Source organism: Helianthus annuus, chromosome 11 (genome assembly GCF_002127325.2).
Source record: "Helianthus annuus cultivar XRQ/B chromosome 11, HanXRQr2.0-SUNRISE, whole genome shotgun sequence".
Classification (NCBI taxonomy): domain Eukaryota; kingdom Viridiplantae; phylum Streptophyta; class Magnoliopsida; order Asterales; family Asteraceae; genus Helianthus; species Helianthus annuus.
In genome coordinates, this window is record NC_035443.2 from 179,628,354 (window position 1) to 179,642,887 (window position 14,534).

At 38.8% G+C, this 14,534-nt stretch overlaps 1 long non-coding RNA gene across 1 annotated transcript; it reads left to right on the forward strand.

Moving 5' to 3' along the window:
- Positions 1-943: 943 nt before the first annotated feature.
- On the forward strand, positions 944-1,379 carry LOC110887419. Its single transcript, XR_004873277.1, has 3 exons — positions 944-984; positions 1,093-1,147; positions 1,271-1,379. It is a non-coding gene; the product is annotated as an uncharacterized LOC110887419 (long non-coding RNA).
- The last annotated feature ends 13,155 nt before the right edge of the window (positions 1,380-14,534 follow it).

Here is a 14,534-nt window from a genome sequence, read left to right on the forward strand (position 1 = left end):
CTCTTCATTTCTCTGTAATCATATCGTTCCATAGATCAATCCATTTTCGCAGTCAAGTTCATGTAAAGATTTGTTTTCTGCATCCTCTTCATCTTCGTCTGTCTTTTCATCCATCAATTTCGGGTTTTTTTTTTCGTTAATCCATATCAACATCTGTAAGTATTGGTTTTTAAAATTTTGGTGTAATCGGACTTTATTTATAGATCTGTTGTTTATGTTTAATAACTGTATGTTTTAGGTATAGATTTTGTTTGTGATTGTTAATCATAGCCCTAAATCGATTGTAATTTCTCTGTTATAGAAACCCTAATAATCGTATTGTCAGCATAGATCTGTTGTTTTAGGTATAGATTTTGTTTGTGATTGTTAATCCTAGCCATAAATCGATTGTAATTTCTCTGTTCTAGAAACCCTAATCCTATTGTCAGCATCGATCTGTTGTTTATATTTATTTGTTGCAAGTTTTTTTGTGTATGTTTTGATTGTTTATCATAGATTTAAACCGATTATATAGTATAAGTAATTTTCTGTTCTAAAAACCCTAAATCTGATTTTCATCCAATATCTGTTGTTTATGTTTAGTTAATGTCTTCTTTTGTTATACAATTTTATTGTTACTCATAATCCTAAACTGTTTTTAATTTTTATGTTATACAAACCCTAAATCCGATTGTCAATGTATACATGTTCTTTATATTTATTTATTGTAGTTTTTTATTATAGATTTTCATTGTTACGCATATCCCTTAACCGATTGTTAGGTATAAATATGAAATATGTGATTTACTTAGTAAAAACCCTAAATCCTATTATCATTATATAACCGATGTTTATGTTTATTTTGTGTATTTTTTTGTTATAGATTTTCATTCTTACTCATAGACATAAACTGATACATCACTTTTAATTTTCTTCCTTATGTTAATTTTTTCCTACTGGAATGCAGGTTTACAATATGCCTGGGTCATCTTCATCTTCATTAAGGTATATATATATATCTGTATTGTTTGTTTATTGTTCTTTCATTCTGTATCATTTGTTTCGAACAATAATACATAAAAATGTTTACTTACATTCTAATTTTAAAATCAGTATCAGAGAACCCTGTTTCTGTAGGCATATGAAAAAAGCAGATGAGATAATTCTGGTAAATAATATTTCATATTTTCTGTTGTTATTATTAAATTAAATTTTTTACACTTTTTTTATATTATTTTTTTATAATTTTTTTCTCTAATTATTTTTAATCTTCCACTTTTTGGTTTGTTAGTCTATTCCTTCTGATGCTGCTTGCAAGCTGTGGGGTGTTGATATGGGCCCTACAAATGTGGACATACATACTGATGATGGCCGCATTTTTAATGTTTGTTTAACCTACTCTAAAGGAAATTTCTTCCTTTTTCATGGATGGTCCAATGTAACACAACATTTGGGACTATCAGAAGGATGTTTTATAGTATTCAACCCCATCGATTGCACTACGTTTAAATTAACCCATTTTATTGATGGTGTTAGCGGTAGCTCTTTTTGGACTTATCTCCTACGTACATCATCGCATTTTTATGTAAGTTATCATTTACTTTTAAGCATCTTAAAGTATTTCTGTTTATATTTATTGATATTAAAAATAGTTATCTTATATGATTTAATTATCGTTTTTATAGGTAATACCTGAAGTTATCCTGCCGGAAACCTTTTCTACATCCATTGATTTAATATCCACTATAATGATAAACAACAATCCGTTTCATGTTAGGATTGAAACGGATGGCGGTAAATTCGGATTTACCGCTGGTATTGACGTTATTGTTAGTTTGTTACATTTAGAGCCTGGTTGTTTTTTGATATTTACAAAGTATTTTGGTAATGATTTTAACTTAAAAGTATTTGGAAAAAATTGTGTTGAAAAGAACTTTCTTGATGTAGACGTTGATGTGGTAAGGTTACATTTTGTTATTATATGTTATTTATACAATTGTTAATTTAATAATGTAATATATTGTACTAAATGTGTTATTTAATTTGCAGCCTTTAGTTCCTCCTATTGATGCTTTGAATGAAATTTATGAAGAACCACATAGTCGTGTGTATCGGTTTTCCCGTACCGTTGGTACCGATTTTGTAAGATCTATTAATATTTTTTTTAATTAGATTCATTTCATTATTTATAATCCGTATTTTTTTTATTAATTATGTTTTGTTAACAATACAGATCCTTCCCGATCGTGTCTCTGAAATGGCCATACTTAATATTTGTTTGAAAGATATAACCGTCAGACTTTTGAATCTGGAACCTCCACTTCAGTTTACCAATGGTACAATACGTGAAAGGACACATAACGGTTTTCGATATGCGTTAACGCGATGGTCTAAGTTCATGAAAACTGCTGGAATTAAGGTCCGTGACACCGTTGACTATTGTTTTGACGAAAATGATCAAGTGCTAATTGTTGAAAAGGTTGTACCTTACGTTAGTGGTCGTATTTAGTTATTTGACTCTTTCGATGTTGTTTTTTCCTTTATCATTAGTATATATTTTTACTTTTTACGGTTTTTTGGTTTTCAACATTGTTATGGTTTTCAATATCAAGATAGTACATGTTAATTTACGTTATGTTTGATTTTAACCAATAAAATTGATTTGTAAATGATAATATTAAATTATTAAAAATTCAATGTGTACAATGTTATCATCAAAATTTTGATAAAATACCTATTTCCAATTTTAATAACTTTTCAATACTGTTGATTTAAATTTCTTTATTATGTGTTACGTTATGTATTATGTATAAGTTACACCTTTACGATAATGCTACAGATGCTTATTGCTTATATGTATTATTATTGAACTTCAAACAAATAACTAAACGAAATTTGTATTCCTGGGTTGTTTTCGTATCATTTATAAGTCAATAAATAGATAGAATTTAGTTACTCGATTGCTATTTCTGTTACAATTTCACTAAATTTATCGTTTTATATCATTTGAAGTATTAAATTTTGTATAATTGTTTCACGTTTTTTGTAGTAAGATGCTTAATTATACAAAATACATATGTAATTTTATTACCTTTTCTAAACACCTATTAATTGGAGGTTTCAGGATGTTGTCGATGATGTAAATGACATGCTTTTAGCTATTAAGGAAGTGAGCTATACACAAAGGATATGTCAAATACGGTTTAGATGATACATGTTCAAGTTAATAAGAAAAACTCTCTGTCGAGGAGTGTCCGGGAATGCTTAGTGATAGCATTTTCTTATACTACTCGACAATGTCACCGACCCCTCTTAAAAACTCCATCAAAACTCTCACACCGGTTGCTTCTTCAACAGAGGGTTTTTTTTGTTTTGTTAACTGAACCTGTATCATCTCAACTTTTTTTGACTGACCGTGTATTGTTATTACATCAAGACTCAATTAAGATTAATTTCTTAATTAAAGTTGATCGGAATCACTTTTCATCACCACATATCATCTCATTTTTATGTAAGTCATTTATTTAATTTATCTATCTTAAAGCCTTTCTGTAGCTCTTTATTTATATTAAAACTAAAGTTATAAGTTGTTTTGTTGTTTATCTTACAGGTCATACGTTAATTTATCAACCCCGGTAACCTTTGATATTGACGTTATACAATCATTGATCTAATATACACGATATCGATATCCAACAAAACGTTTGACGTTAGGATTGAAACGGCTAACGGTAAATGCATTTTTACCTTTGATATTTACGTTATTAGCTACTAAATGTGTTATCCGCTGTTATACATAGTGTTTGTTGTAATCGATCTTTATTTTTATTGCTTATTATAGGTAGTGGATATAGTATAATTGTTATAATTATTACTGGTAGTATAGGTAGTTTAGGTACTATAGTTTCTATTTGCAGCTGTTATTTCGTATGTATGAATTATGTATGGATGTCATTATTTGTTTTTTTGGTCGCACACACTATTGTATATAATTTTGGAAACTGTTCAATCATATATTTTTATTTAAAAAACAAAATATGTCCTTCCTTTTAATGATTTTCAGAATTAAGGAAACTGGTCAACCATAATTCTTTATTTTACGGGTATTTTTTTAATTTAGTAAAGGTTGACTATTTATAATTAAAATTCAAAAATTCGTTTCCAAAAGTATTTTGTATCTTTGGTTATAAATAAGTCTAATTACTTATGTTTGATACACAACCCAGCTACGGACTTGGTATAATTCGACTGCATTACTTTTGGTAAGAGTTTGCAGAGTTACAATACATTTCACATGGTTATCGTTTTTATTATTTAACAAATTATGTTCTTTACAAACCTGTCTTAATTGATTTATATATTATAATATTAAATGTTTCTAATGTGATGTTATTTTTTTTTGATTTCAGAAATGGAACAGGCTGCTATAACGCTTTTAAATAATGTTGATCTTAATGTTGATGATTACACTATCAGAATCCGTATTGTTCGGCTATGGACAAGACCTTCTTTCAACAATCCTAGGAAGGTTTATGTGACACCCCGTTGAAACGCTTTCACTTACGCTAGCTTGACAGTGGCTGCCTTAACTTTCGGGACGAAAGTTCCTAAAACTTAGGGATAATGTGACACTTCGGTTTTCCCGGATAACCTTTCGATGTAACTTACGTGTATATGAATGAAAATTTGAACTATTGTGTTACATGTTATGTGTATTTAGGTATATGTGTATATAGATATATATGTGTGTTATATATATAGGAGCCGAAACCCGACTCGAGACCCGGGATGGTCTCGAGTAAACAGTAACAGTTGGGCCGGTTAGGGCCTTGCGACCGAGAACCCAACCCGGAAACCCCTAAGCCCACTCGTGACATTATATAAACCAACCCTCCCCTCCCTTAATCATTTTTACAACACACCACCCACACTCACCCTCCTACTCTCCCCTCATTTCTCCTTCACTAAAACCTTAGCACAACCCCACAACCGGCTGCAAGAACGCTTTCGGAATCGGCTCAAATTCATCACCCGGGACTCCACCTCATTGTTTTCTTGCACACCCTTTGAGTACACTATAACCGGTTAGTGGTTTTAGCTCCTTTCTAGATGTTCATGTGTTAATAATGTCACTAGGATGAATATATATTATGTGTTACTATGATTCTTGTGTATGGATGATGATTGTTCGCCATGTTTTGTGTGAATCAAAATGTGTTAAATGGATAACCGGTTAGCATGTTTATGTTTCGGAATGTTTAGATAGAATGGTTATTCATGATTGTGGTTGATTAAATATAATGTGTCTCGGATTGAATTGTTTACATGTTATATGATGATAGTTATTGATGCTTGTTATCCGGATGATGTTACGTGAAGGAATGAAGGGTTTTTATGCATAATCTCGGGGATGGTTTGTTGATAAATGGGGTTGATTGTTCATAAGAAATTTCTTGAATGTGTTTGAATATGGTAAGAACACTTTGAATGTCACTTAAATATTTTGAATATGCCTTGTTTGATCTGATTTAGACACAAAATAGACAAACAAACATGTTTAGTGGGCACAGTACTATGTTTCATGAAAATGCAATATCATTGGTTAGTACATGTCAGGTTCTAGAAGATTTGTTATGCACGTAATCACGGTTGCGAGTCGTAACCTTTGGTTGCGACTCGAGACCACATCAAGTCTTGTCGAGATCTCCCGGTTGCGAGTCGCAATCAACGCGTGTCGAATCCGGTTGCGAGTCGTAACCACTGCTGCTAAGTCGGAACCGCCGGTTGCGAGTCGGAACCTCTGGTTGCGAGTCGTAACCAAAACGTGATGAACCGAGACCTCGGTTGCGAGTCGTAACCTCGGTTGCGAGTCGCAACCACCCTTATCTCGACTGGGCTATTTTGGCGTTATTGGGCTTTAACTGTTGGGCTTTCTGTTGACTGGGCTGCATGTTTGTCACTGCTGATTATATGTTAGGGCTGACCCAATAACTGTTTGTGTTTCGCATGTTATACGTGTTTGCTATATGTATTGCCATACGTGTTCGCTATGTGTTTACTTGTACCCGACTTGACCCATATTTGGTAACCATGTTAGGACGTGGTGACCAACATACTTGACCGGGTAAAAATGTCTACCGAGCAACCCAAGGTGAGTTCACAACTTAAAAGCATGCGTCCCGGTGGTTTGGGACACGAGACTAAAACAACCCTATCCCCTTGTAAAGAGGATACCATTTACATTCCTTCCCTAGTTATTGGGAACAAACTTACTTTTCCTTCTCTTGTCATTGGGAAACCTTTTAGTTAATTACTGTTTATACGGAATGCAACCAAACGGCACTAAACGCAACTCTATCACTCAAGTCCCTACTACATAATACCGATTAGTCGCCGGGGCCAGGCGAACGGGTTATTAGTTGATAGCGCTATTTAGGTTTTACCAACCTCACACCGTGCCATGGTATGGGATCGGTCGTGAACTAATGTACTCAGGCATCCGTCAATGATGATAGAACATTGACATCGGGGCATCCTGCGGAAACGGAAACGGTTACCTAGTGTTCGGTATTGGAAAAACAGTTTAGTCGCTAACTTTTGGGGTAGCTCCCCATGGCATGTATAAACGGATAAATTAACTGGTGAAACAAGTTTTTGGTAATTAAAACTGGACAACTAGTGAACTCACTCAGCATTATTGTTGACCCCCTTACTGCATGCTTTGCAGGTGGCCAGTGACTGGAGCAGCTGCTTGGGATGTGTAGTGGTCGTCTGCCCGTGTGTTGGGCATTTATCATGCTTACCTTATGAACATTGTTTAAAACCGTTTATTTATGCTTCCGCTACTTATTACTATTTGAACTTGAAACTTTAAACTCTGAACTTGATATTTGCTAATCTTATGGTTAGTAAGTATTACCTTTTGTTAAAAAATTTATGTAAGCACTAAAATATTTTATTTTAGTGTTTGGCATCAGAAAAATCCTTTCGTCGTAGTGGTTGAAACATCATCCAAATGAAGGCTTCTCTGGCGATTTTGGCGATTTTGGCAGATCTCCTAAAACCCTAGCTTGTTCTTGATCTTCTTCCTTAATTTTCAATCGATCTGGGTTAGGTATTGGGGTGTTATCGTTCCCTCTAAGTAGGGTTCTAGATTGCAATCCTGGTTTCTAATCTTTTGACGTTGATTTTAGGGTTTCTCTTTTCGTTTCTTGTTTTGCTAGGGTTCTGCCGTTTGTTTCATTATTGCCGTTGGTTTTGTCTTTTTTGAGTTTGTTTTCACGTTGCATGATTAGGTCATCTGCTTCTTTTTCTTTCGTATGCATGGAGAATACTTATGATAACAGTTTAGAGGATCTAGGGTTTCAGTCCTTCTCTGAAAGGATGCATGGGGATGTCTTTATCAAGTCAAGCAATGCAAACCAGCCGAACCAAAAGGATTCGCGTGATATGTCTTCTTTTTGGGCTAGTCTGGATGCTAAATCGTTAAGCATTGATGGATCGTCGGTGTTGCCGAGGAGGGTTGTCGACCAAAAGGAACCTAGAGTGATTAACATAATTGATGAATTGGAGAAGGTATCGGTTTCGGTTCATGAGGCAAGCATTGATGCAGATCGGAATAAAGAGGAGCCTGCCGTTAAGGTCTCATATGCGGATAGGGTAAGGAATGCTGCCGTTGTAAAAAAAGAGGTGAATTTCCGGAAGATGGATTCTGGAGAGACAAAACCTGATGCTGATGTTGTCATCCCTCGTGAGGTAATCCGCAAAGCTCAACAGAATTTTGTCAATGTTTTATATGGTTACTTCTTGGGTAATCGGTTGCCGTTCCCGGTTGTTGAGTACTATGCTAAGAATGTTTGGGCTAAATTTGGTTTTCATAAACTCATGATGAACGGGGATGGTTTCTTTTTCTTTAAGTTTGATACTAAGGAGGGTATGGAAAAAGTGTTGGAAGGTGGTCCTTGGTTGATCAGGAAGGTGCCGTTATTTCTTAACGTTTGGTCCCCGTCCATTAGCCTTAAGAAAGAAGGAATTAAATCTGCTCCGGTTTGGGTGAAGCTCCATAATGTGCCTATTGCAATCTATAATGAGGATGGTTTAAGCTTGTTAGCTTCTAAGATTGGTGAACCAAAACGGTTGGATGGTTATACAGCGGATATGTGTTCGGATAACTGGGGTCGGAGTAGTTTTGCTAGGGCCTTAATTGAAATCAATGCGGATGCTGATATTAAAGAGTTTATCACTGTGGCTATTCCGAAGCTTGAGGAGGATGGTTATGTTACAGAAAGAATTAAAGTTGAATATGAATGGAAGCCTCAACGGTGTTCGGGTTGTTGTGTTTTTGGTCATAATGATCAGACTTGTGTTAAAAATGTGAACAATAAGAAAGATAAGCAAGTTGTGGTAGATGAGGATGGGTTTGTTACTGACAAAAGGAAAACGGCTAGGCTTGGAACGATGCCGAAGAAGCAAAAACAAAAATTCATATATAGACCAAAGGTAGTTACTATGGGTGCCAGTTCCTCGGGTACAAAGCATGATAAGCCTAATAAGAATAGTGTGGAGATTAGGAACTCTTTTGAAGCCCTTAAAAACACGGAGGGGGATGCTCGGGTTGTTGACACTGAGAAACAACATGATTCGGGTCAGGCTAATGTTGGTAATAAGAATGGTTCTTTTCAAGAAGAGGAGGTTGTTAACAGGGTTCAAACGGAAATGGCTGATTTTATGTCAAGTAAATCGGTGGGAACACACGCTGAGGGGGCAAGCACTCCCGGTTTAAACGGTTTAAATGGGTAGTATAGCTGCTTGGAACATTAGGGGTTTGAATCGTCCCCTGAAACAAAACGAGATTCGGGTTTTTATTACTGAAAATCAGCTTAGTGTTTGTGCGGTTTTGGAATCTCATGTCCAAGTGAATAACTTAGATAGAATTTGTAACAAAGTTTTTCGTTCTTGGAATTGGACGTCTAATGGGGGTTTGTGTGCTAGGGGTACCCGTATAATTCTTGGATGGAATGCGGATGATGTGGATTTAATGGTTCTGTCTCAATCGGACCAAGTTATCCACACTCAGCTCCAATTTAAGGCTGACAGGAAAGTGTTTCTTTGTTCGTTTGTTTATGCAGAAAACTCTTACCAAGCGAGGCGGGTGCTATGGGATGATCTATGTGTTACGGGTCATGCCATGTATTCGGTGGTCAAGAAAATGAAAAATCTCAAACCAGCTTTTCGCAAGATTCTTCATAACCAGGGTAACCTTCATGTTCGAGTGTCTTCTCTTCGAAAGCAACTGGATGATCTTCAGCTGCAAATTGACACTAACCCGTCGGACTCTTGCCTTCGTGAATTGCAAGCTTCATGTCTCCGTGATTTTCAAGTTGCGGCTTATGATGAGGAATGCTTTCTTAAGCAGAAAGCTAAGGTTGATTGGCTTAGTGCGGGTGATGCTAATACGTCTTATTTCCACAAGTGTGTGAAGAGCAGGAATGCGAGAAGTAAAATCTCGTGTATTAAAGATGCTCAGGGTAACCAGTTCGAGGGTGATGATGTCCCTGCTGTTTTTGTTAATCATTACACGGATTTTTTGGGTACTCCGGACTATGTTGACCAGCTTGATATTGATAACTTGTTTATTAATACTCTCTCTACTAATGCTGCAAATCATATGATTCGTCCGGTGACTAGAGAGGAAGTTAAAAAGGCTATGTTTAGCATTGGGGAAAACAAAGCTCCGGGCCCGGATGGTTACACGTCAGCTTTTTTTAAACATGCTTGGGAGACGGTGGGTGAGGAAGTTACGAACGCTGTTCTTACCTTCTTTGATAATGGCCAATTGCTTAAACAGATCAATCACACGATCATTGCTTTGGTTCCTAAAAAGGAGGCTCCTAATTCGGTTCTTGACTACAGGCCGATTTCCTGTTGTAACGTGCTCTTCAAATGTATCAGCAAGATCATCACGGATAGACTGAAAGGTAATCTGGATAGCTTGGTTAGCATTAACCAATCGGCTTTCGTCCCTGGTCGTAAGATATCTGATAACATCCTCCTCACGCAAGAGCTTATGCACAATTATCATATCAATAGAGGTCCCTCTAGATGTGCTTTGAAAATTGATATTCAGAAGGCATATGATACAGTTAACTGGTCTTTCCTGGAAACTGTCTTAATGAGGTTTGGTTTTCATCGTAAAATGGTAAAGTGGATTATGACATGCGTTTCTACGGTTTCGTATTCTCTTTGCATCAATGGTAACATTCATGGTTTCTTTTATGGGAAGCGGGGCCTTAGACAAGGAGACCCCTTGTCTCCGTATTTGTTTACGCTAGTTATGGAAGTCTTATCGCTTCTCCTTCAGCATGCAGCGAGAACTCATGCATCGTTCAAATTCCATTCTCAATGTGCTAAACAAAGAATTATAAATGTGTCATTCGCGGATGACTTATTTATTTTTGCTCATGGAGATCGGCCCTCTGTTAAAGTTTTAAGGGATACGTTGGGCTGCTTTACAAAGATTTCGGGTTTGGTTCCTAGTGCGCCGAAGAGTACCATCTTCTTTTGCAATGTTCCCAACCATGTGAAAACGCAAATCCTGGATTTGATGCCTTTTCAGGAGGGTTCCCTTCCGGTTCGCTACCTTGGAGTTCCGCTTATTTCGACACGTCTTGCTTATAGGGATTGTAAAATCCTGATTGAGAGAGTTAAGCGTCGAATTGACAATTGGATGTCTAGATCGTTATCGTTTGCAGGAAGGCTTCAACTGATCAATTCGGTTCTGGCATCTATGTACACTTATTGGGCTTCTGTCTTTATGCTTCCGGTTCGTATAGTTAAAGAGCTTGAAAAGTCTATGCGTCGGTTTCTTTGGAATGGTGGCATTCAGGGGAAAGTTCGTTCAAAAGTTGCTTGGTCCAATGTTTGCTTGCCGAAGGAAGAGGGGGGGTTGGGTATCCGCAGTATTAAGGATGTCAATATTGCTTTACTTGCTGGCCATGTATGGAGTATTATTAATCATCGTCCTTCGCTTTGGGTGCAATGGATTCATTCCTACAAATTGAAAGGTACGAACTTCTGGGAGGTGACAAAAAGGGGTAGCGTAAGCTGGGGTTGGAGACATATTCTTGCAATTCGTGACCACATCAGAGATGTCTATCTTGAGTGGTCGGCAAACGAATGCTTGGAGTGATAACTGGTGTTCTTGTAGCCCTCTTAGATCCTTTATATCTCCTCGGGCAATAGCCAATGCAGGTTTCAACCTTCGGTCTACTGTTGCGGATATTATTGATGATATCGGACAATGGAAATGGCCTCAAGCTTGGTTCGATCTTTTTCCGGTTCTTATAAACATTCCTTCTCCGCATCCTTTTGTTGATATGGCTGATCGGTGTAGTTGGAAAGATATGGAAGGGAACCTTTGTCATTTTCGGTCTTGGGATGTTTGGAACACTTTGCGGCATAGGGATGATAGGGTTGCTTGGGTCGACTCAATTTGGTTCAGCCAATGCATCCCGCGGCATTCATTTCATATGTGGTTAGTAATGACTAATAAATTAAAGACGCAAGACAGGATGGCTGCGTGGGAAGCGGGTAGTACTACTAATCTGATTCTTATGTGTTGCCCTCTTTGTTACCATGATCGTGATTCTAGAGACCACCTTTTCTTTCAATGCTCCTATGCCACGAAGGTTTGGGAAGCAGTGAGGAAAAGGGTCAACATGGAGAGTGTCAACAACACATGGTCCTCGGTTATGCAGTGGATGATTCAAAACGCAAATTCTAGAACTCTAGACCGGATTGTGGGTAAGATCCTTATTGCGGCTACTTCGTACTATGTATGGCAGGAGAGGAATAACCGGTTATTTTCTAGTGTCCAACGATCCCCTGAGATGCTCTCGCATGTTATTATCAGTACGGTTCGTTTGAAGATTATGGGATTCAAGCTTCGGAATGACCGGAAGCATCGTGACCTTTTGGAAACCTGGCAGATCTTGGTGAAGAGTTTGGATTGTGATCCGGGCTAGTGCTTGTCTTTGTTCGGCTAGCGCGTTGTTAGAGACTTAGTTTTGTCGGGCTTTGATTTTTTTTTTCGGGTTGTATGTTTTTGTCGTTTTGGTTGGTTCTTGGATATTCTAGTCTTGGTTTGTCTTGACTAGTAGTGTGTGTCAATGTCGTGGCACACCCTGTTTTATTTGGTTGGTGATTTATAAAATTTACCGGGGTAACCCTTTACCCAAAAAAAAAAGTATTACCTTTTGTTATCAATTTAATTAGTCAGTATAATTGGTGGCTGGATCCTGGTCAGTCACGCCCTCGAAGCGGGTGTTATCCGCAGGTGGAATTTGGGGGTGTGACAGATTGGTATCAGAGCCATTGGTTATAGTGAACTTGGTTTTAAAAAGGGGAAAAATCTTTTTGAGAAAAACCAGACTATAACCCGTGACTCGTGACGACACTACACTCCAAGTGCAAGGCTCGACTTATCTGACCTCATAGCTCGGACCCATATTTACTTGCTTGTTGTCTTATGCTTTCTGCCTTACTATACGTACTAGTTTGCCTGATTAGATAGATACTCCTTCTCTCTTCTATCTTATTCTCGCTATGTTACGACACCACACTCATACTATGTTTTCTGGTTATGAAGACAATGAGTGGACGCGGACGAGGAAACGTCAACATGACTCAGGCTCAGTTCACTAACCTGCTCAACACAGTGGCTGCAGCTTTCGCAGCTCACCCTATAGGTAAGCTCGTTGTTTTAGGATGTTTAGATCCTACCGCCACATCGTCTTTTCGCCTCTAAACCTATTTCGCTTCACTCCTCACAACAGGTCAGCCTGCACCTGTGCAACCACGTGTCTGTACCTTCAAGACCTTCATGGATTGCAAGCCTCTTCCATTCAGTGGCACTGAGGGTGCCATAGGTCTCCTGCACTGGATCGAGAAGGTCGAAGCTGTCTTCGCTGTCTGCGAGTGTCCCCCTGCTAATTGGGTGAAGTTTGCTACTGGTACTCTTGAGGGAAGCGCACTTTCGTGGTGGAAGGCGCAAATTCAAATGCTTGGTTTGGAGACTGCTAACGCTACTGCATGGGAAGATTTCAAGGATATGATCAAGGAAGAGTACTGTCACAGGGATGACATCCACAAACTCGAGGACGAGTACTATGAACTTAAGATGGTTGGGTCAGAGATTGAGACCTACACCAAGCTGTCCAACGACTATGCTGCTTTGTGTCCAAACATGTCCCGACCCATGTATCGAAGGATCGAATTGTACATCAAGGGCTTAGTCCCAGAAATCAGGAGCCACGTAACCTCGGCCAACCTCCCTACCATACAGCCTGTGGTTCGTCTTGCCCACAAACTCACCAACCAGGCTGTGGAGGAAGGCAGGTTGCCCAAAAGGATCAGTGCTGCGGAAGGAACTTCTAGTGATGGTAAACGAAAGTGGGATGGAAATCAGGGCAAGGATGCTAACTCTACTCAGGCCCCAGCTCAGCAAAGGAAAACTGACAACAACAAGGGCACTCAGCAACAGGGTGGCTACCGGGGAAGCTACCCTAAGTGCAACAAGTGTAACAGGCACCACAATGGGGCATGCAACAAGGGCCAGTGTCAGCGATGCCACAAGATGGGGCACGAAGCCAAGGATTGTAGGAGTCAGTTCCCAGCAAGGCAGAATCAGCAACAACCACAACAGCAACAGCAGCAGGGAAATAACCGAGCATGTTTTAAATGCGGGGCAACAGGGCACATGCGAAAGGATTGCCCTGAACTGAATCAGAATCGCAACAATAATCAGGGAGCTGGGAACAATGAACAAAACAACAATGCTGGGAATGGCGCAAGGGGAAGAGCTTTTGTGATCGGAGCTGGAGAAGCGAGGAACGACCCCAACATCGTGGCTGGTAAGTTCCTACTTGATGATCGTTATGTTTCTGTGTTATTTGATTCCGGTGCCGATGCCAGTTATGTATCCCTTCGCATTAGTAAGAAACTTAAGCACCCGCCTGCATTATTAAGTTCTAAGCACATCGTCGAGATAGCTAATGGTAAGAACATCGAGGCCACGCACATGATCCACGACTGCACACTAGAATTATCTGGCCACACGTTTAGTATCGATCTTTTCCCTGTCAAACTTGGAAGCTTCGACGTCGTCATTGGTATGGATTGGTTATCCAAACATCGCGCTGAGATCCTCTGTCAAGAGAAAGCAGTTCGTATACCTCGTCGTTCTGGCCAACCCCTCATCGTTCAAGGCAACAAAGGTGGAGAAGTCACAGGCATTATCTCGCTTTTAAAAGCCCAGAAGTGTTTGCAAAAAGGGCACACCGCTATCCTAGCACTCGTCATCAATACTCACGAAAAGGAAAAGAGGATTGAAGATTTTCCTGTGGTACGTGACTACCCCGAGGTATTTCCTGAGGAACTACCTGGACTCCCTCCCCACCGTCAGGTCGAATTCCAAATCGAGCTAGCTCCCGGAGCAGCACCCATAGCTCGTGCACCGTACCGTCTAGCCCCTGCAGAACTGAAGGAACTCTCGACGC